The following is a 22,503-nucleotide window of genomic DNA, read 5'->3' on the forward strand; positions in this document are numbered from 1 at the left end:
GTAGGGGATGAACTAAAGACAGATTCATGGATGTATAAACACAGAAAATTAAGTCATGTGAGTTTTGCTGTATGTTGAAGCAGTACTTATGACTTCTAGAACCTAGAACCTCAAAGTGTTTAATAGGACTAACAAAGGGGAAAGGATGGGCAATTTTCAGTAGAAGCGTCACTTGCAGCATAGTCTCAGCCTGTAAGTGTCTACAAAGGGAACAAAGCTGAGCTCCTAGATTTCATATAACATGCCCATAAACTAGTATCTGTACAGAGGCAGACTTTGTCTCTCTGAGTCTGACCCATGTGAGAAATTGATTTGCCAATTTCTTGTGGACCCACGGTCTTGAAGCCCTCCTCATGACACTGCCAATAATAACATTAACTTAGTACTTTATTCATTGGAGGCTTTTTAAACTCCCTTCAATGTATGGAAGAATTAAATTTGAGTAAAACAATATTTCATCTGTATGTTTGGCGCCTAGGAGTTGATCTTTACTTACTAGGAAAACTATGTAAGAATAATTCTGTTTATATGTGTTACCTGAGCTTTCGGTTCACGTCAGGTAGTGTAATGGAGTGATTTCGAGATGTGACTGGAATCTAACGTTAACTCTATTTGGTCAAGTGTCACTAAAACTTTGGACACTGTGATTCCTAGTTGGAATCCTTTTATGCGCATCATCATACCATTGTTACAAATTGAGCTCTGTCCAGGACCAGTGGGGAAAGGAAGTGAAAAGCTCCTCCTGTGGACATTTCCTGGATTCTGCTGAGTGTATTACTTTTATCCATATCTTTTCACTGTAGAAAACTCCATGATTATCAAATCATCTTACTGCATTTATATAATTTAAACATGGATAAAAGCATCTTTTTGAAGATGAGTTGACTTAGAATTAGTGTTAAGATAGAGGGCAGTTTTGGAGGCCAATCTGTAACCTTCCTGCTGGTTTTTCATACTTTGTTGTACAATTTCACTGTTGAATATCTTCAGGACAGCAATCAAGTTCAAAAAATGATTTAAATACTGCCATCATATCCACTGGAGTTATAGACATTTTTGATGGTCTATGCCATTAGCAAACTTTATTCAGAAGGATTTGTATAAACTCAAGCATCAAGTGATGTTGTGTTTCATTCTGTTTTTTCCCTTATGATAGAAAGTTAAAAGTGAGAATGTTCTTCATATCACCTGAATTAGATCTATGAGGCTTCAGCTGTAATAGCAGCAAGGATTTATTTCTCATAAAGTGCCTCACTTCTCTTGATGATCATGGCTATCCTTTGCTCCACACTCATCTCAAAAAGAAGCATTTACTTTAGCCTGTGTTGACTGTTTTAATATTAATCAGAATTTAGAAGAAATTCCTGGTTTTTTCTTCCTAAACCATATTTGCCTTTCTTAGGCACGTAACATGTCTTAAAAAACAAATAAATGTGCCCTGTCATAAACAGAGCCAACTTCATGCTAAGTAGATTTTATTCCTTCACATTAGGCTTTTGGCAACTAAAATAAACACTTCATTGATTTTATGTCACCATCTCTCAGACAAGAAAACAATGAGAGCATAACAATGCAAGTACTCTTAGAAGTTAGTTTTGTAAACAGAATGATGTGTAGTAATAAAGTCAGCAAGCTCATTTCTTTTGAATCAATCCCTTTTCATATCCTTTTTCTTCATAATTAAAATGATAATTTAAAATCACTTTTATAGATTGATTATAAATAAGTACTGTACTTCTCATAATCTAGTATCTTAAATAAAGTAGTAATTTATATGCTTCTGTTGTATACATATTGTATTTATATACTTTTTAATTGACTATGGTTACTGGAATAAATTATCACAATTCTTATTACTTAACACACCAGAAATTTCTCATCTCACAGCTCAACATCCAGATGTGTGAATTTACCTTTCCTGGCTTGACATTGAAATGGGTAAAGTTCTTCTTATAATTTTATTCAAGAGTCATTTACCTTTGACTTTTGAACAGTAAAATCTCTATATTTTCCACATCATTAACACAGCATATCTACATGCATTTAAATTTTCTTTAGGTGGTACTTGAATACTCACCCCAGGATCCTTACAAGGAGCAAAGCATGGATGTAGAATCTCACATGTTTACACTAGGGAGCTCCTTACAGAAAATTTGGGAGTTCAAGGCTCACATCTAATGAATAAATTTTAGTGACATGGCTGGCCTAGGATATAAAAAAGCCTGTCTAAAACCAGCCAATCGGCCAACCACCAAACCAACCAAAAACACAAGTAAAAAAAGTCAAACCAGGTAATTTCCATAATCTTACTTGCAGAGCCCTTCTACTCATAAGTCAATATATACAGTGTTCAGTGATTAAGATTCACTGTCTTTAAAAGAGGACTTTTCTTTCTGCCTATCATAATGCATATCCTTATCACATTCAATTATGAGATTTTATTAAAATAAGTTTTATTTAATATGTTTGTTAAAATTAATATTTGCACATCTTTCTATATGAGATTAAATGACTTTGTATCTGTTTGTGTGTGTTCATTTTTAAGACCCATATTTCTATTTTTGTGTGTCTGTAGGAGTGACATACCACTGGGTGGTGGTGGCAACTGCTGTTCACACCTTTAATTCCAGCACTCGGGAGGCAGAGGCAGGCTGATTTCTGTGAGTTCGAAGCTAGCCTGGTCCACAAGAGCTAGTTCCAGGACAAGTTCCAAAGCTACACAGAGAAACTCTGACTCGACAAACCAAAACCAAAACAAACAAACAAGAGTGACATACAAACCAGAAATATTCATAGTATCACTTATGTAACTAAGTTATAAATTTCATCAAGAAGTTTTAGGATAGCCAGGCAGTGGTGGCATACACCTTTAATCCCAGCATGTGGGAGGCAGAGGCAGGCAGATCTCTGTGAGTTTGAGACCAGCCTGGTCTACAAGAGCTAGTTCCAGGACAGTCTCCAAAGCCACAGAGAAACTCTGTCTCGAAAAAACAAACAAACAAACAATCAAAAAACCAAACAAAAAAAAAAAAGAAATTTTAGGATAAATATCTGATGAACTAAAACATTGTCTAATGAAATAAAAATTAACTATGTAAATTAATTCTTGGACTAAATATAGCTGAAAATGAGCTATATTTAGCTAGGGACAAGAAGATAAATAAAATAAAATCAGATGTAATGGAGACATAATGGAGACAGGGTGCTGTGATGATACAGCCTGATCACATGCGAATTGTGTTCAAGGAAAAGGGAATAAAGCAAATAGTTGAAAATTTTCTGGAAGATTTTTAGAATTTCTATATTACAGGAATGATTAAAATATAACACATCTGCCAACTAGAAGCAGACAATACTAATATTGAAGAACTCTAAGGAAATAAAACATCTTGAAGTGAGCTCCAAGAGACATGTAAATAAATAGCACCTTGACTGACAGAATAGAATAGCAGAAAGCAGTAAAGCACTGGAATGTTGCCTGACTCCATCCCAAGTTTAAATATTTTCCCTTGGAAATATTTTATCCGAATTTAAAAGGAAAACCTAGTGAAGGGAAAGTGTTACTCACAGCAGTAGCTTATCTCGGCAGCTCCTGCAAGAAGGAGCATAAAGAACAAAATAAATAAAAGGAAACAAAGGGGGAGAGAAAGGAAAGAGGCAGAGAGAGGAAAGGGGAAGGAGATATAACCCATACCCAACATTGCTTATGTACCAAGAACCTGAGACTTGCCAGCCCATGTACCTAGAATAAAACCAAATAATACTGTTTTTTTTTTTTTTTAAAGAAATGTGATAAAATAACTCCCAATGATATTCTGCTATACTCATTCAGCTGTGCCTTGTTCACCCATCTCTGGGAAGCTTCCTCCTGCAGTAGACTAGAGCACATGCATAGACTCTCAGCTAGATGTTATAACACAGAATGAGAGACCTTGGAAAAGTGAGCCCTAAATGGGATGTTCTGATCAAATTTCTTTCCTCAGAGTAAGGCAACCCCTTGAAAGAGGAGGCAGAAAGAGTGTAAGAGCCAAATGGGATGGAGAGCAAGACAAAAACACAGTCCTCTAAATCAAGATGGGCAAGGTTTATATGAACTCACAAGGTTTATATGAAGCAGCTTGCAAAGGGCCTACATAGTCTATACTGTGTCCTCTGCAGATATATTATGGCTTTCAGTTTAGTGTGTTTATGGGATTCCTGAGTGTGTGAATGAGCAGGTCTCTGATTCTTCTGCCTTTTCTTTTTCCTTCTGTTAGTTCCTTTTGTCCAAATTTGAAATAATAGTTTTGTTGTTGTTGTTGTTGTTTATCTTACTATATTTTATTATGTTAAAGTTTTAAAACATGAATGAATGAAAACCTAGCCACTAGGATAAAGGTTAACAACTGAACTGTCATTTATACTTCCGGGAGAGGGAAACTAAGTTTCCTCCAATGGAATGACACTGACTATATCGAACACAACAGGACAGACCACATGTTCAAGTAGCAGTAGACCAACAGACAATACACTGGACTCCACAGTTTTTTGTTTGTTTGTTTGAGTTTTTGATTTGTTTTATTTTGGTTTGTTTTGTGTGTATGAGTGTTTATTTAGTTATAGTTTTTAGTTTGTTTAGTTTACCTGTGAGTGTGTGTGTGTGTGTGTGTGTGTGTGTGTGTGTGTGTGTGTGTGTGTGTGTGTGAAACGTGTATGGTGTTTGACTTTGTTTCCTTAGTTTAGTTTTTTTTATTGAACTTTGTTTTGCCTTTTGAGAAAGAACTTAAAGTAGGGTGAGCAGAGAGGGGAAGGACTTGGGGGAGAGGAAGAATATGATTAAAATATATTTAAATTTAAAATTGCTTTAAGTAATGAAAATATAATTAAAATAAATGAGAAGGAGAAACAAATGAAGAAATGTATACTGTGTATGATGGCATTAAAAACACATAACCAACTAGCAGACATACGTCAGGAAGAGGAGCTGTGGATAAAGGAGCCCAAATTTGGAGATAGCCATAGTATTAAGGAAAGCTCTCAGAAGAAGAGATACATTTGTTTTGTATTTACTTATATGTGTACCTGTGTTTCTCAGTCTGTGTTTGCTCTCTCTCTCTCTCTCTCTCTCTCTCTCTCTCTCTCTCTCTGTCTGTCTGTCTCTCTCTGTGTGTGTTTGTGTGTGTGTGAGTGTGCGCGCGCGCGAGTGTGTGCGTGCACTCTGGTAATTGAATCTAGTCCTTTAGGCTTTCAATGCAAGTATTTTTTCATTGACCTATCTCAAAGCCCGTATTTCTTATTTCTTATATAGAATTTAACATTGTACTTTCAAAGCTTATATATTAAAATCCACTTAACTGGATTTGGTTTTGAGGTGCTATTTAATTGTAGAACACTACATGAGCTATCTTATTTCATCAGTCACTTAAAATATAATTTTATTCTCAGAAAATATTGTCCCCCAGGATCACCTCATTTGGTATAAATGGAACTTAAATTAGAAGTTAGGATTAATTCTTACATGTGAATTGCACACATATTTAAAACACTTGACATAAGGAAATACTTAAATCACTTATCCCAGAATGTTCAATTAACTTACTTATATCAAGTAAATCTGTGAAAATGAAATCAAATTGCTCTAAAATTGAAATAAAATCAGCTAAGTTTGATGTATAGGTATTTATACTCCAGTATTTGATTCGTAATTCATAGTTTGGAGCAGCTATCTTTCACTACACAAGTATTTATGGAGTGACTGCTATGTGAAAGGATATGTAGGGTGCACATGGCTTTGCAAGCATTTTATGGACCATTTTTTCTGATCCTTTGTTATAAGCTTATTCACAGGCTTTGTTTCATACCAGAGGGAACTGAGTTTCAGGGTGGTTGCATGCCTCACACTGAGTCACACATCTTGTGGCAAGAATGACATGAACTTCACTATCTGACAAAAGCCAATGTTTATAAGAGCTCCAATGTGCTATTTTCTAAAAGTAGATGTACAAGCCAGATTAATTTCATGTTTTGAATACTATATATCCACCACATGAAAAAACTAGCACTTTACAGAACAGTTTAGGTATTTTGTGAAAGTATCAGCATTTTATCTTTCAATAATTTCAGTGTTATAACCTGTAAACCTTATATATATTGTATATATAATATTGCATAATGCATATATATGCATACATATACATATATGTATATTTGTATATAGACCAAATAATTTTATATGCTTGAAGGCCAGATATGTTGTTTATTATCATTTATTGATACTCATATTAGTTTTCACAGATACTTGAACACAGTAGATGATTGGCAATCCTATTCTTAAAAAATTTTCAATTTATGATAGATCGCTGAATGGTCCATTCAATATTCATTCTAATATAGGAAAAGTTCCATTTAATGGAGTGCTTGTAAGTAGCTCGGTGAAATCTCAAATATAGTTATGACCAGAAAAGAAAGTATCTGCAAAATGAGTTCATATAGTTTCTTGTAAACACAGAAGGTTTTATAGTAGCATTCTACTGTTGGTTCATAGAAAATGTTTCCACTTACAACACTTTATTAATATGTGAAAAGGAATAGATATTTGGGTATTTGGGCAAATAATCATAATTAATAATTTTATCATATACAGCAAAATAATGTCTGAAACTGAAGCTGTATAACTTATGGTCCTCAAAATTGAAAATTTTACTTTTGTTAAATTGCAGCATGCTCTCTTAGCCTTCCCTTTGAATGCAAACCACCTGTGTTCCTACTACACATTCTGGTGGAATGCTTAATTTTATGCAAATTTTTGAAATCTCATAAATGGTAGAGCTGAGAAAGAAAGTATTTTCTGTTGTTTGAACACCAAATAGGGAATAATCATTCCTAGTTGTCTTTGTCTGTATTACCCAGTTTTCCATCATTATAAGAAAATATGAGATAGTCAGCATTTAAATATGAATTATTATTTTGGATTACAGTTTTAAATGTTCAGCTTCATGGTCCCATGCTCCTGTTGTTTTGGGCCCCAAATAAGTCATAATAGGAGTTAAGGATAGAGTAAGCTGCCAACCCCATTCTTAGTGGGAAGTGAGGAGAGAAATCAAAACTCACATGCCCCTGAAGGGCATGAACTCAGTGACCTGAAAGATTTTATCAGGTTACATTTATTAAAGATCCACCTCCCAATGAGAGCAATCCAGGAAGTAAGATTTCAGTAAATAGGCTTTGGGGATATTTAAGGTTTAGATTAGAGTGCTGTGTGTTTTGTATGCCTCTTCTTTTTCCTATTACCAGTTTTATTTGCTTATTTAATTCAATAATTATATTCTTAGTGTGTGTAAATGTGAATATATATATACTAACTTTCTTCATTTAATTTTCATTCACTCCCTTCATTTTGATGTGTTAGGTTTCCTTTTATTACAAATTACTTCATGATTTATGCTTTCAAACAAGAAAATGCTTTTTATTTTATAGATCTTGGCTATAATCCTTTGTGGATTGCCTACGTTTTTTCTGTACACATCAAGATAGAATTTTGTCTCCTTCCATCGATAACTTATTTTAGTTAAGCAGTTGACTCTCTCAGTGATCATAAATAAGTCCTTCAATCTGACACTTCTATGCTATTCCAATGTAAAGATGTTTGAAATCAGATTGACCTCAGATACCAAAGATATATCAATGTCAGGTTATTAGAAATCCACATTCCTTTTTCACTCTCCTTGGCCATTTAAGATATCATATCCAAATGTTCTTGTAGTCAAGATGTGAACATCTGGGTGGCACCTTTGTCTAACTAACTATAGGTAGCCAGCATGATTAATTATATAATCCAAAACAATGCTTTGGTTTCTTTTTTTATTTTAACAAGGCTCTGTCCTAATATGGTCAGTCACACTGGTCAGTAGTCTCCTCACTTGTCAAAAGCAGAATCTTCATACAGCAAGAAGGATCCTCATAGGCATCTATGTGCTCTTATGAAAGTCAGCAGTACTTTAAGTTTTGGATATGAGCCATTACTTCATCTACTTACCTCTGGAATTCATAGTTTAGGTAATTTCTCAGTAAAGTCTTGAGATATTAACAAAAGAAATTAAAAAAATCAAAGGTGTTTTCCCATTTGTCTTGTAAATAGGAGGGATACCCCAAACATGTCTGCAACATTAACAAATTCTTCTCTGAGAAATGCATACATTTAAAATAATTTTCATCAGAAATTATTAATCTTTTATTTCACCCAACTTTCTGTTTTCTTTATGATAATGATTTTCTTCGTTTGTTTCATTTAACTCTTTCCTGCCCACCTTCTCCACTCTTGACTCAGTATTACAAGCTTTTCAAGAGAAGATAAAATCAACATTTCAAGAATGATGAAATTAGGTGTTATCTCAAGGAAAGTGCTAGTTTTCTGAAGGAGAATGTTGGTACATTCAGTTTATAGATGACAAATGAACACCAAAGCCTGTTTCCTATGTGTTCAAACTAAAAGCATGCGATGTAACCTGGAAAACTCGAGTTCTTAAAAAATGACTTTGAGCCGGGCGTTGGTGGCACACACCTTTAATCCCAGCACTCAGGAGGCAGAGGCAGGTGGATCTCTGTGAGTTCAAGGCCAGCCTGGTCTCCAGAGGGAGTGCCAGGATTGGCTCCAAAGCTACACAGAGAAACCCTGTCTCCAAAAACCAACAAAAAATGACTGTGAAAAGTCCTTTTGTGAAGCATTTCAGTTTTTATGCCTGGCACAGTTTTGGCAAATTTAAATTGGCAGTGGATATTTGGTAAAGAGATGTTTGGTGCTGATGAACACAGGAATTAGTAATTCACTAGGTATGTCCAAAGGCAATCTCTAAGGTGAAGTTGTCTCTATAACCCAAGGATCATAACTATTACTAACATTCTCATGTTCTACTTTGAAAATTTCTTCTTCTTTGATGCTTTTCTCATTGTTCCTTCTTTACAAGGGTTGTTTGTTATTTCAGTTGTCAAAACTCAATGACAGCATACCATTGAATGTGTTATGTAAAAAATCTACAAATGTGTCCAAAAATCTACAAATATGGAGAGAACTACTATTTCTGTACTCATATTACTCACATTGGATAGCTATCACATGAATCAGTTATGAGTTCTGTGTATTAGAAAGAGTGATAAATTGCTATTGGCCAAAATTAAATCATCTTGCATATTAGAGAATTGATATATTGGAAACATAAGCATGCCATATTGAGACATCTTTTATGAATTATCTTTTTTTCAATATCCCATTTCCTTAAATAAATATATTCTTTTTCTGTAAAAAATGGATATTTAAAACTGTGAGAAAATAAAACTATGGTCATATGAAAGGAAAAGAAGCATCATGAATTCAAATATGTGAGACTAATTCTTAGTAACACAGTGAGGGCATCATTAGAGATACATAATTAGTATATGCATATGTTATGGTAGTTATTGATTAGTATAGGTTAAACATTGTGTTACTTGATTCTAATGTGAACATTTTAGAAATATGGGATTAAACATTAACAACAATGAAGAAAAGGCAATGAATCTTATGAAAGAGTTTCTTTATGTTAAAAGTGACTATTTTGTGACATACACATTTAGAAGAATGGGATGTTATAATAAAATTTAGGCAAGCATGTTTAACTACATTTTAACATTGTAATGTAATATTTTAGGTACTTTGCCATTAATATTGTCAAAATTTACTCTTCCATAACTACTATGATCCTTCATTCCTGGCATGGATGTTTTGATCATTATTTTTACATTATTCATTTCCACATTTGCTTTTTGTTTGTTTGTTTGTTTATATAATGAATCTCCTCATTTCAGGCAGTGGGAACTCCTTTGTTTTAAATAAATGAATGGAATTACATTAAAATAAGGGGCTTCTGAACAGCAAATGCAACAATTACCTGAGTGAAGAAACACCCTACAGATTTAAAAATAAAACATATTAACTATATATGAGATTGAGAATTAATATCATCTTTGCTACTTTTCTGTGGTTGTGATATGACATGGCCAGAGCAATGTATAGGAGAACCAGTTTGTTGAGGACTTACAGTTTCAGAGAGTAAGTCCATGGCCTGATCATGCCATAGAGCATGGCAACAGGCCCTCAGGCATGCCACGTGAAAAGTAGCTGAGAGCTACATCTCCATCCATAGTCATGGGGCAAAGAGAACTGACTGGGAATTGTGTAGGATTTTTCATTTTTTTTCATTTATTTTACATGCCGATCACAGTTTCCCCTCACTCCTCTCTTCCAGTTCTCTCCCCCAAGCTCCTTGTAATTCCTGCCTCCATATACCTTCCTTCTCTGTTCAGAAAAGGGCCTGCCTATGTGCTTCAATGAAGCACACAGCATATCAAGTTGAGGCAAGAGAAAGCTCCTCCCCCTGCATCAAGGCTGGGCGAGGCATCCCAGCACGGGGAATAGTTTCCAAAAAAGCCTGCTCATGTGTCAGAGACTGGTCCTGATCCCACTGCTTAGGCCCCCACAAACAGATCATGGTACACAAATGTCATCCACATGCAGAGGGCTTAGGTTGGTCCCATGCAGTCTCCCTAGCTGTCCACCCAGAGTCAATGAGCTCCTATTAGCTTTGGTGAGCTGTCTTTATGTGTTTCCCCATCATGATCTTGATAGCCCCCTTGCTCTTTTAATCCCTACTCTTTCTGAGTTCTGCTCAGTGTTTGGCTGTGGATCTATACATCTATTTCCATCAGTTACTGGAAGAAAGCTCTCTGATGACAATTAGGGTAGTCACCAATCTGATTACAGGAGGCCTGTTGGAGCACCCTCTTACTATTGTTAGGAGCCTTAGCTGGAGTCATCCTTGTGGATTCCTGGGGGGATTCCCTGGCACCAGATTTCTCCCTAAACCCAAATGGCCCCCTCTATCATGGTATCTTTTTGATTATTCTCCCCATCCATCTTGCCCCTAACTCAACAAACCCGATCCCTCATGATCCCCCTAACCCTTTCCCTAAACCCATACCTCTGCCACTATTTATTTACCCAGGACATCTCGTCTATTTCCCCTTCCCATGGAAATCAATATATCCGTCTTATTGTCCTCCTAGTTAGCATTTTTTTTATCTTAGCCATTCTGACAGGTATAAGATAATATCTCAGAGTCATTTTGATTTGCATTTCCCTGATGGCTAAGGATACTAAACAATTCTTTAAGTGTATCTCAGCCATTCAAGTTTCTTCTGTTGAGGATTCTCTGTTTAAACCTATACTCCATTTTTAATGAGATTACTTGGTATTTCTCTGCTCTGCTTTTAGCAGATATAATAATAAAATGGCTACAGGGTCTTACTTATCTTGAGAGTAGCCAGTAGCTCAGCAAAGCCCTATAGTCATTCCCTTAATCTATATGCTAAAAAAGAGCTGAGGATTTGAAATGAAAATACACTAGCAGAATTGGAACTGAGTAGAGATTTCTAGGAATGATCCAGTGGGCTTCTCTCAGTGTTTCTGAGGAAAAGACTCACGAAGTATGAAAATGACATCAGCAAGAGTTATGCCAAATGTTTAATTCTTGAGGCTTGCATCCATTACATTTAGGATATTTAATTCAGAGAAATATTTGGTTTAGCTTAAATGGCAAAGTTCTTTCTTGAAATATTGGAATGCCATTTATATTTTCTAAGGTTTGACAGTATAAAATTTTCAACTCTGAAATTAAACTTTCAATTCTGAATATTCAATTCTGAAATAGAACAATTTTTATGACTTTCCCGAAATATTTTTATTGTAGATTTAAGAATTCAGTAAATAATTACAGAAGAAACAATGACATTATGTTCAGTGAATGTCTCACCTAGCATCCAAAAGATATGCAGAAAACCAAAGGTATGTGCATTTGCACACGTATATGCATGGAAACAGAGTAATAACAAACATTTCCCTTCCTGGGGTGGACTCTGTGATTCTGTTGTGCATTCTGGACCTACACTCATTGTTGGACCAATCAATAAACAAAAACAAAGAGACCTTTACTTATCAACTTTTCACTTCTCCAAGTTGCTTTATACAGTATTTATGGTATAAGACAAAGAATTTTGTCTTTAAAGACAATTCAAGCTTATTTCATTGTTACTGCCATTTTTCTTTCATTTTTTGCCTTCAAATTTGCAGTTTATGAACTTGATCATTTGGCTTTTCTAATTTAGTGAACATCCAGGTAATATTTCATTGGCCATATGTTCTGGAGTTTTAAAGCTTTGGTCTCCTTAGGCAGACATCTACATCTTATCTCACAGGTCTTGACAAATAGTTACTTAGATTTTACTCCATTCTCAGCTTTGCTAAGGACAAGGTCCAACTCTGTATGTCCCCTTACTGTTAGTTTGCTTTTTAAAAATCACTCCCCAAAATTTAAGTTTCTATCTAAGTTCTTTTAAGAGAGTATACAGTTATTTTAATAAGCTCCTTTTCATTAAGTTAAATAGAACTGTCAAGTGTTCAGTACTATTCATTTTTTCCTAAGGAACCAATTTGATTTTTCAGTAACAAATTGAAAAAATACCGAAAAACAAGATTAAGAGCTTTTTGTCTTTTCCAAATTGAGGATTTGGGGATTTTTCTTTGTCATGTATTCATCCTGTATCTTTTTTCTTCATGAATTAAAGTTGCAAAGATCTAAATGAAGGAATAATAGTGTTTCTTGAAGATGTTAATTGTATTCTCTTATATTTTAAAGCAAAGTTGTTTTTGAGGAACTGACTCATCTGGAGTCTGGGTAAAGTGCCTACATGAATATGAACCACCTGAAATGTTCTGAAAGAGACAAGTAAGTTGATATTGTTACTATGATTCTCCATTGAACTTTTATAATTCACTACAGTACGATTTTACACTCAATTTGTTTTCAGGCAAAAATGATAGTTTAATAGAGGCAAAGAATCAGGAAAAAATATTCTCAATTGTGTCTGGGCATTTGTTTTAACATTTGGTTTTCTTAAGTTTGCACATTCTTCTCCTGCCTCAAAGAGATGATGGGACAGACTTAATAGACTTTCTAGGGGAGGCCTTACCCTCTCAGAGGAACAAATGGGAGATGGGGGTGGGGGTTGGGGGAGCAGGAGAAGAAAAATATTAAATTATTTTCATCACCACTTTCTTCCATAAAGAATGTCAATCATGGGTTTAGAATACTGGCTGGATTAACTAGAGACAGAGAGAGAGAGAGAGAGAGAGAGAGAGAGAGAGAGAGAGAGAGAGAGAGAGAGAGAAAGAGAGAGAGAGAGCTCTATCCTGGGTCACACAGTCAGAAGCCTGCTAAGCAGTAATAGCATTATGTTGTTAAAGCATATGACTTCTCATGTGCTAATTTGAACCTGGTATTCTTGCAAAGCTGTCAGTCAAACAGCTACTATCTTAGAATATATTGATTTGGGGAATAGTTTGGGAAGGAGCCTTAAACTTCAAGCCAGAAATATCTTAAATCAGCTTCAAAATTGCTACTCAATAACATTTTTTCTTTATGTTTTTAATTTTAATTAGAAACAAGATTGTTTTACATGTCAATCCCAGTCACGACCCCCCCCCCCCCCCAAATAATACCCTACCTATCATATATCCTTTCTGCTCCACAGGGGAGGATGAGGCCTTCCATGGGGGTTCATCAGGGTCTATCATATCCTTTGGGATAGGGCCTAAGCCCACCCCTGTGTGTCTTGGATCAGGGAGTATACCTGTATGTGTATTGGGCTCCCAAAATCCACACCTATGCTAGGGATAAGTACTGAGCTCCTACAGGAGATCCCGTAGATTTCCGAGGTCTCCTCACTGAAACCCATGTTCCTGGGGTCTGGATCAGTCCCATGCTGGTGTCCAACCTATCAGTCTGGGGACCAAGAACTCCCTGTTGTTCAGGTCAGCTGTTTCTGTGGGTTTCACCAGTGTGGTCTGGACCTCTTTGCCCATCACTCATTCTTCTCTGCAACTGGATTCCAGTTCAGTTCAGTGATTAGTTGTGGGTATTGGCTTCTACTTCCACCATCTACTGGATGAAGGCTATAGGATGGCATATAAGACAGTCATCAATCTCACTATCAGGGAGGGTATTTAAGGTAGCCTCTCCTCTGTTGCATAGATTGTTAGTTGGTGTCATCTTTGTAGATCTCCAGACCTTTCCTTAGTGACTGATTTCCCTGCAGCCCTAAAATGTCTCCCTCTATTATGGTATCTCCTTTCATGTTCTCTTCTATTTTTCCCCTGACTCAACCTTTCTGCTCTCTCATGTCCTCCTCACCCCTCCTCTTCTCCCCTTCACATTCTCCTAGCTCCTTGCACCCTCCTTTCTTGCTCCCAATTTGCTCAGGAGATCTTGTCCCTTTCCCCTTCTCCAGAGGACCATGTATGTGTTTCTTATGGTCCTTCTGGTTTAATAGCTTCTATGACAGTGTGGGTTGTAGCCTGGTATTACTTTACACTATATCTAAAATCCACATATGGGTGAGTACATACCACGTTTGTCTTTTTGTGATTTGGTTACCTTGCTCAGAAAGGTTTCTTCAAGTTCCATCTTTTGGGTATATGCCTAAAAGTGGAATTGCTGTATCTTGTGTTAGATTGATTCCCATTTTCCTGAGGAGTAGTCATACTGATTTCCAAAGCGGCTGTAAAAGTCAGCACTCTCACGAACAGTGGAGAAGTGTTCCCCTTTCTCCATATCCTCTCCAGCATAAACTATCATTGGTGTTCTTGATTTTAGCCATTCTAACAGGAGTAAGATGGTATTTCAGAGTTGTTTTGATTTGCATTTCCCTGATGTTTAAGGATGTTGAACATTTTCTTATGTGTCTTTCAGCCATTTTAGATTCCTCTATTGAGAATTGTCTATTTAGTTCTGTTCCCCACTTTTAAATTGGATTGTTTGGTGTTTTGGAGATAGCTTCTTTAATTCTTTGTGAATTTTGGACGTCAGCTTTCTGTCAGATGTGGGGTTAGTGAATATGTTTTCCCAGTCTGTGGGCTGTCATTTTGTCTTACTGACTGTGTCTTTAGCCTTACAGAAGCTTTTCAGTTTCAGGAGGTCCCATTTGTCAATTGTTGATCTTAGTGTCTATGCTACTGGTGTGATGTTCAGGAAGCAGTCTCCTATACCAATTAATTCTAGGGTATTTCCCACTTTGTCTTCTAATATCTTTAGTGTTACTGGATTTATTTCGAGGTCTTTGATCCATTTGGACGTAAGTTTTGTGTAGGGCAAAAGGTTTGGGTCTATCTGCAGTCTTCTACATGTCCCCATCCAGTTATGCCAGCATCATTTGTTGAAGATGCTTTCTTTATTCCATCATATAAATTTAGCTTCTTTCTCAAAAACCAAATGTTCATAGGTGTGGGGGTTGATATCAGGGTTTTTAACTCTATTCCATTGGTCTACCTGTCTATTTTTATGCCCATACCAAGCTGTTTTCAGGATTATAGCTCTGTAATAGAGCTTGAAGTCAGGGATGGTGATGCCCCCAGAAGTTCCTTTATTGTATAGGGATGTTTTGGCTATCCTGGGTCTTTTGAAAGAATCCTTGAAAGAATTGTTCTTTCTAGGTCTGTGAAGAATTGTGTTGGGATTTTGATGGGGATTGCATTGAATCTGCAGATTGCTTTTGGCAAGATTGCCATTTGTACTGTGTTGATCCTACCTATCCAATAACATGGATTTTCTAGTATCTTCTTTAATTTCTTTCTTTAGACACTCCAAATTCTTATGGGACAGGTCTTTCACTTTTTTTGGTTAGCATTACCTCAAGCTATTTTATGTTGTTTGTGGCAATTGTAAAGGGTGATGTTTCTCTGATTTCTTTCTTCATGAATCTATCATCAGTATATAGTAGGGTACAGATTTTTTGGGTTAATCTTGTATCCTGCCACTTTGCTGAAGGTGTTCATTAGCTGTAGGAATTCCCTGGTAGAGCTTTTTGGGTCACTCATGTAGATCATATCATTTGCAAATAGTGAAGTTTTGACTTCTCCCTTTCTAATTTGTATCCTCTTGATCTTTTGTTGTTTTATTGCTCTAGCTAGAACTTCAAGGACAATATTGAAGAGGTATGGAGAGAGTGGACAGCCTTGTCTTGTCTCCCATTTTAGACCAATTGCATTGAGTTTCTCTCCATTTAATTTGATGTTGGCTGTTGGCTTGCTGTATATTGCTTTTATTATGTTGAGGTATGTTCCTGTTATCCCTGATCTCTCCAAGACCTTTTTTATGAAGGGGTATTGGTTTTTGTCAAAGGCTTTTTCAGTATCTAGTGAAATGATCATGTGTTTTTTTTTTTTGCAGTTTGTTTATATAGTAGATTACATTGATGGATTTTCGTATGTTGAAACATCTTTGCATTGCTATGTTAAAATACTTTAACAAGACTTCTGCTGTCTTCAAGTTCTGCTGTGTCCAACTTTTGCATCCTCCATGGTTGGTTGTGCTGTTCTCCACGTGGTTTGTTCTGACAGAAAGCTACCATTTAGCTTGAACAATGGTGCATCACATCATTGTCAGGTGGGGTGGGCAGGATTATTTAGTGACCACACTTTCTGACGATGATACTGTGTAGAATTACAAGCAGTTTCTCAAGAAGCTTACAGGAGTGCCACCAGAGCACCACAAATTACTGGGGCTCAAGGTTAAAGGCAAACCTGCTAAAAATGATGTTAATCTTGGAGCTCTCACTCAGAAACCTAGTACCAAAATCATGATGGGAACCCATGAGGAGAGCTTGGAAGATGTTGTATATTTTTACCCTAATGATGATGTCATAGCAACTTTGACATTGAAGATGAAGTAGTTTAAGTAGAAATAGGGAAGAAAACTTACTGAGGATCTTCTGAGAGTCAAGGCATACAAAGTAGAAGTACTGAACTGTCCAGGGAAGGGGAAAAAGGTTCTAGTGCTAGATGTCAACTATACATTTTATGATTATAAGTCTTGTGCAGACTGGGTTATAATTAATGAGACCATACCTTCAGGAATTTCTGACATCTACATATGAAGATTATGACATTGCTATTTTATATGCAACAAATATGAAGAGGATTTAGGTGAAAATGAAAGAACTGAGTGTGACCATAAATGCAAATTATAAGTTTACTCCCGTGCTGAACAGTTCTGCTGTTACTTTGCACACTCCAAGGAGAGAGGAACACCATGAAGCCTCTTGGAGTTATTTGGGGAAGTTCTGTTTGATGACACAGAAAGAAATTTTCTAGTGAATCCGCGGAATGGACTTCAGATAAGGCCCTTCATGAAAGTGCATCTAAATCGAAATAAAGACAGACAGCTGGTGAAGCTCATTCAGTATCTCAAAGAGATAGCAAGCTTGATGACTTCCTGGAAATAAGTCTATGAAAGAAGCAAGGAGAGTAGTTACTAGTTACACTCACACTTGAAGGTCCTTGAGACCCATGGACCTTTTTGTTTCTTTACTAGGCATTATCATGATTGTGCTAGACACTGAAGTAGATGCCAGGATGCCTAGCTTCCAACTCAGTTCTCTTGTCTCTATGCTAATGTACTCTTGAAAAAAATGTTACCTGGCATTTATTATTGAGGTGTTTGTCAAATTCCATTGTTTCTCAATGAAAGAAGAAAAGGAAAGGCAGAGGATATAATAGAGGACATCTGCATGATAAAGCTATGCCCTAGATGCCAGGGCAACAAACAGACTGAAATTATACTTCATGACAAGAGTATGTTTCCCTTTTCTTTGTTAAGAAGAAGCACTTCTGCCTAAAACTGTAGTCATGAGCAGAGCTTACTGCAGTAGTAAAAAGACACATAAACCGACACCACTCTCAGAAGCATGGCTAGCATTTTCTTTTCTTCTCCAGTTGTGTCTCCTTGCTAACTACTAACACCATTGCAGTGAACATATCTAGCCATAGGAACAAAAGTGTCTGTTACTTGCAATGATTAAGCCTGCAGAGAAGCAGTGTGACCACTGGCTGTGTTGACAGTATTGCTATGTACAGTTCTTGTGTCTGGATGGAATTGCTCCTCTTAAGCGAACATGGTGTACATTGTTCTATTCCAGTGCAATATGCAGTGGGAACATTAGGAAAGTCACTGTGTCTTGCAAGCATGCCACACCAGAGTGTTGGGATTGATTTTAGGTGCACCAAGTCCTGAGGAAGTCTTTTGTATCTGACCAGTAATTGTTTTCCAAGCTTTATGGAGCTATTTTTCTGGAGGAGCTTTCTGACCTTCACATGACTTCAGTCACAAGATGTTCCTGGCCAACCTGGAATTCATGCATTGTTGAATACTGAAAAGGGAGCACAATAAGAACTGAGGAGTGTGTGGGTTGTGTATTCCTCAGGTGTCACACATGTCAGATCAGAGTCTCTGGTATGAGGAACTTCACTTACTCTACAATAACATTGTATAATAACATTGTATAACAGTCAATAAATACATTTCTGCAAAGCTGCTTGAGGTTTAGTCCTTTGAGGCCATTCCCTCCTCCTTTCAAAGCTTCTTTACATCTGTGAGTGCCTCTCTTTCTTCAGTTGTCACATGTGACTCAGTTTACCAACTGGCATAAATAATAAAATCTTTTCTTTGAAATATAGTAGACAAACCAACTTAAGGGAAAGATAATTTTTTGGCTCACAATTTAAGGTTATATCCCATCATCAAAAAGAGTCATAGGAAGGGGAGTCTGAGTCAGCTGGACACATTACATCCACAGTCAGAAGCAGAATGGTGAATAAGGACACTCAGCTCATCTTCTCCTTTCTATATAATAAAGCATTCCAGAAAATGGAATAGTTCCACAAAGAGTGGACAGATCTTAGATCTTTCCACCTCAATTAAATTAATTAAAATAATCCTCCACAGACATGCCCAGAGACCTATCTTCTGTCCTCTAAGTGACTCTAGAGTTCATCATGTCTACAATGGATACTTTTAGAGATGCTACATTCAGCAGGTCAGTGGTGGCACATGCCTTTAATCCCAGCACTCTGGAGGAAGAGGCAGGAGGATCTCTGAGTTTGAGACCAGCCTGGTCTACAAGAGCTAGTTACAGGACAGCCTCCAAATCCACAGAGAAACCCTGTCTCAAAAAAACAAAAAGAAAACAAAGAGGAGGGGGACAGAGAAATGCTTGCTACAATCAAAACATAGCTGAAGTTTATTGTCTGAAATATTCTCCTGGGGCATTCAATATAAGTTGGAAATTTATATCAAAGATGACAGTAGGAAGGAAAATAATTGAAGACTGACATCATATGTACTCAATGTAGCCTCATGAAAAATACTTGGTTATTAGATTATTTTTGTAAACATTTTATTACAGAGATTACTTATTGAAGATATAGTACCATTTTTTTTCATTCTAGCCAAGAACTTGAAATTTTTAAATAAATAAATACATAAAAACGTATCTAAGACCTGAGATAGATTTCCTTGTGTAATTTAAAAACAACTTGGACAATTTTAGGCTGCTCTGTTCAAACTGGATTTCGAATTTGAGCATTGTTGATAGAATTAGAATAATATGAGAGAAAAATATTTACCAGAGTGAAATTTCAGCTGTGAATGATGGCACAGACAGGATCACAAGGGGAGGGCCTGACTGAACATCTTACTAAACCTCTATTAAAATCAAAATTAACAAACAAAATGGCCATGGGTGTAGCTCAGTGGTAGTCTAGTATGTAGGAGTCATGGTTTCAATCCCAGTACTAACAAAATCAACAATTAAAGAAAATTACTCTACTCATAAAGAACATTAATATTGAACTTTAAATATTACAGATCTGTGTTTTGGGTGTTTGTTTTGTTTTTCATAACTTTACTTATTTTCAATGCATTTTTTCTTAGTGTTTAACAGAAAGGAAAAGAATTAAAATGGAAATGCTCATAACTGAGGATAGGTAAATGACATAAATATACTTTTAAAATGTTGCCTGTTAGAATTGTCCCTAATTTTGCCTTTTAAAGTTTGTATCTTACAATAAAAATGAAATCAAATTTGTTTGAATTGGAATTTTAGAAATATCTGAAAGCAGTTTTCTACAGTTAATGTGCTCCCTAAAATCCAGAAACAAGACCACACACACACACACACACACACACACTTCGGGAACTGAACTCCGATATAAGTATATCCTAAAAGTAGGATGGTGACCATTTGGAAATTTATAGGAAACTATGACATGGGGAGAGGAGGGTAAGGACAGGGGGTAAAACTGTTCAAAATATATATGTTTGAATGAAATGTCATTATGAAACTCAACATTTGTCTAATGAATACATTCTAATTAAAAATATCCTCTCACATTAGAACTCCATACATACATATTGAAATTTTGAATGGCAGATGTTTGAGTAGGTAAATTCATTCAAAATTCTTAATGAATAAAACTTACAATCATGGTTTTATTAGCAAGTTTCTGTATATGTGCAGCTCCAAAGTTACACAGAGAAACCCTGTCTCGAAAAACAAAACAAAAAAAAATAAAAAATATGTGCAGACTTGTTATATATGACTTATAATGTGAATTAGTGAATAAAACACTGGTCATGGGAAGTAATGAATTAAGATGCCTGTTTAAATAGTGATAGGGTGTACGTTAGTGTGATGCAATCGTGTGATGAATTGAGCAATATTTTAATGAGTCTCACCTTCAACTTTTTCATTCAGTTCTTAAACTTAGGAATTAAATGTTGTGTTTCCTTCATTATTCTTAGAATAGATTCTTTGGTCCTTAAGAGTTCTTATTTTGCAAAACTGACTTTTCATGTTATTCTTCCCACTAATTACTTGGACCCTTTTATACTCAACTCTTCTTGCTCAACTTCATTGTACCCTGCAACAAACCATCAGCTCACTGAATGGTTTGCCATTGTCATGGATAAATGGTTGTCAGCACCTGGAACATTGGGTTTTTTTTTTTTTAGAGGTTTTTGGTTTTGGTTTTACTTTTGTTCGTTTTGTTTAGTTTTTCCATTGGCAGCAGCAGCTGAAGCAGACCTGGAAGAAATCATGGCCCAGCAGAATTGGTGTTGGCTAATTGTCCCTCTTTTTTGATTGACGTTGGAGTGAATGAAAGAAAAATTTGAAAACTGTTTTCAAGTACACATGGTAATGGTGACTTTTAGACTTTAATGTACATCATCTCACAAGGGAAGCATCTTAAAAACAATGTCCAAATGTGCTAGAAAGATGGCTCAACAGTGTAGAGTCAGATCTGTTCTTCAGAGGATTGGAGTTCTGGTCTACCCCTTGTTCTAGTAGGTCACAGCTGCCTGGAAATAGGTTTCAGTGTGCATCCATTACCTCTGGCTTCTGTAGGCTACCCCACTATGGGAAAACACCTATATCAGAAACACAAACATAAGCATAATTAAAAATAAAATAAATAAATAAAACCAAGACATTCTGAATCCAAAACCCAAATTTCAGATTCTGTGTTTAAGAGATCGATTTCCCCAAGTAAATATTTTTGTCAAATTCTCAAAGGTGGAGGAGAACCTGAGAAAATATACCTTGGTGTCACTCTGCAAATTATTTTTGATGCTTGCCAACAGGAGTCCCTAGACTCTCTGGGAACTGAATTAACTAAAAGGCCAGGATTTATTTTCATCCTTGTTCTCAATACTAAGTCTATTAGTTCATCCACTAATTGGTATGCATATCTTGAAAACAGGTTATTGGTGGCATTTATCTCATGTCACTTACCTAGCAACCAGGTTTAATTGGAAGCCAGCAGCACATGTTGTACCTGAGCCATCCTTAGCAGATTTTAAAATAATAACTTTATGTAGTTCTCTGACTTGTTCCAGAATTGGCTCTCACACTACTGCTTGGTTTATGAAGGAATCTCAAGATAAAGAGGGAATAAGAAATGTTGGGTGTGGTTGCTCAAGTTTTCATTCTCTTGAACTACAAATCCACCCATTTTCTATCACAACATCCTCATTTGTGTAAGAACTCATTCTCCAAAAAATAGTAGTTTTCAAATAAGGGAAATCTCAGTTCCCAGGAGACACCTGAAAAAACTATGAAAACACTTTTGATTTAACATTTGCAGATGTAATTTAAGAAAAGTGGCATATGAGAGAAAGAAGCCATGTGACACGTTTCAAGCAGAGGGTTTTTTGTATTAGAAAAAAGGCTCATAAACAGGGGAAAGGGCAGTGGGGAGGCCAACTTCTGGATACAGTAGCAGCAGGAGAGAGGAGAGAGAGAGGGGAAAAGAGAGAAAGAAAGAAAAAAGGAAGAAAGAAAGAAGATTAGGGGGTGGACAGGGCCATTTTAAAGGGGAACATGGTGAATATACACAGGTGGTGCTCTTAGTGACTGGCTGCAGCTGAGGGCATGTTCTGTTAGACCCACAAGGACAGACCAGTACAGATGTCTGAATACTAACAGCAGATAAGCTGTAGAAATCTTGTGGGTAAAGGGAGAGTATGTCCCTCCACATCCTACAAGGCAGAGCCATCACTGCCTGTCAACATTAGGTTTCTCCATTCCAAGAGTTCTGAAGTA

General features: G+C 36.3%; 1 pseudogene; it reads left to right on the plus strand.

Annotated features, from left to right (window-relative positions):
- Positions 1-16,485: 16,485 nt before the first annotated feature.
- On the plus strand, positions 16,486-17,354 carry LOC100756841 (annotated as a pseudogene).
- The last annotated feature ends 5,149 nt before the right edge of the window (positions 17,355-22,503 follow it).

Source organism: Cricetulus griseus (genome assembly GCF_003668045.3).
Source record: "Cricetulus griseus strain 17A/GY chromosome 1 unlocalized genomic scaffold, alternate assembly CriGri-PICRH-1.0 chr1_0, whole genome shotgun sequence".
Classification (NCBI taxonomy): Eukaryota; Metazoa; Chordata; class Mammalia; order Rodentia; family Cricetidae; genus Cricetulus; species Cricetulus griseus.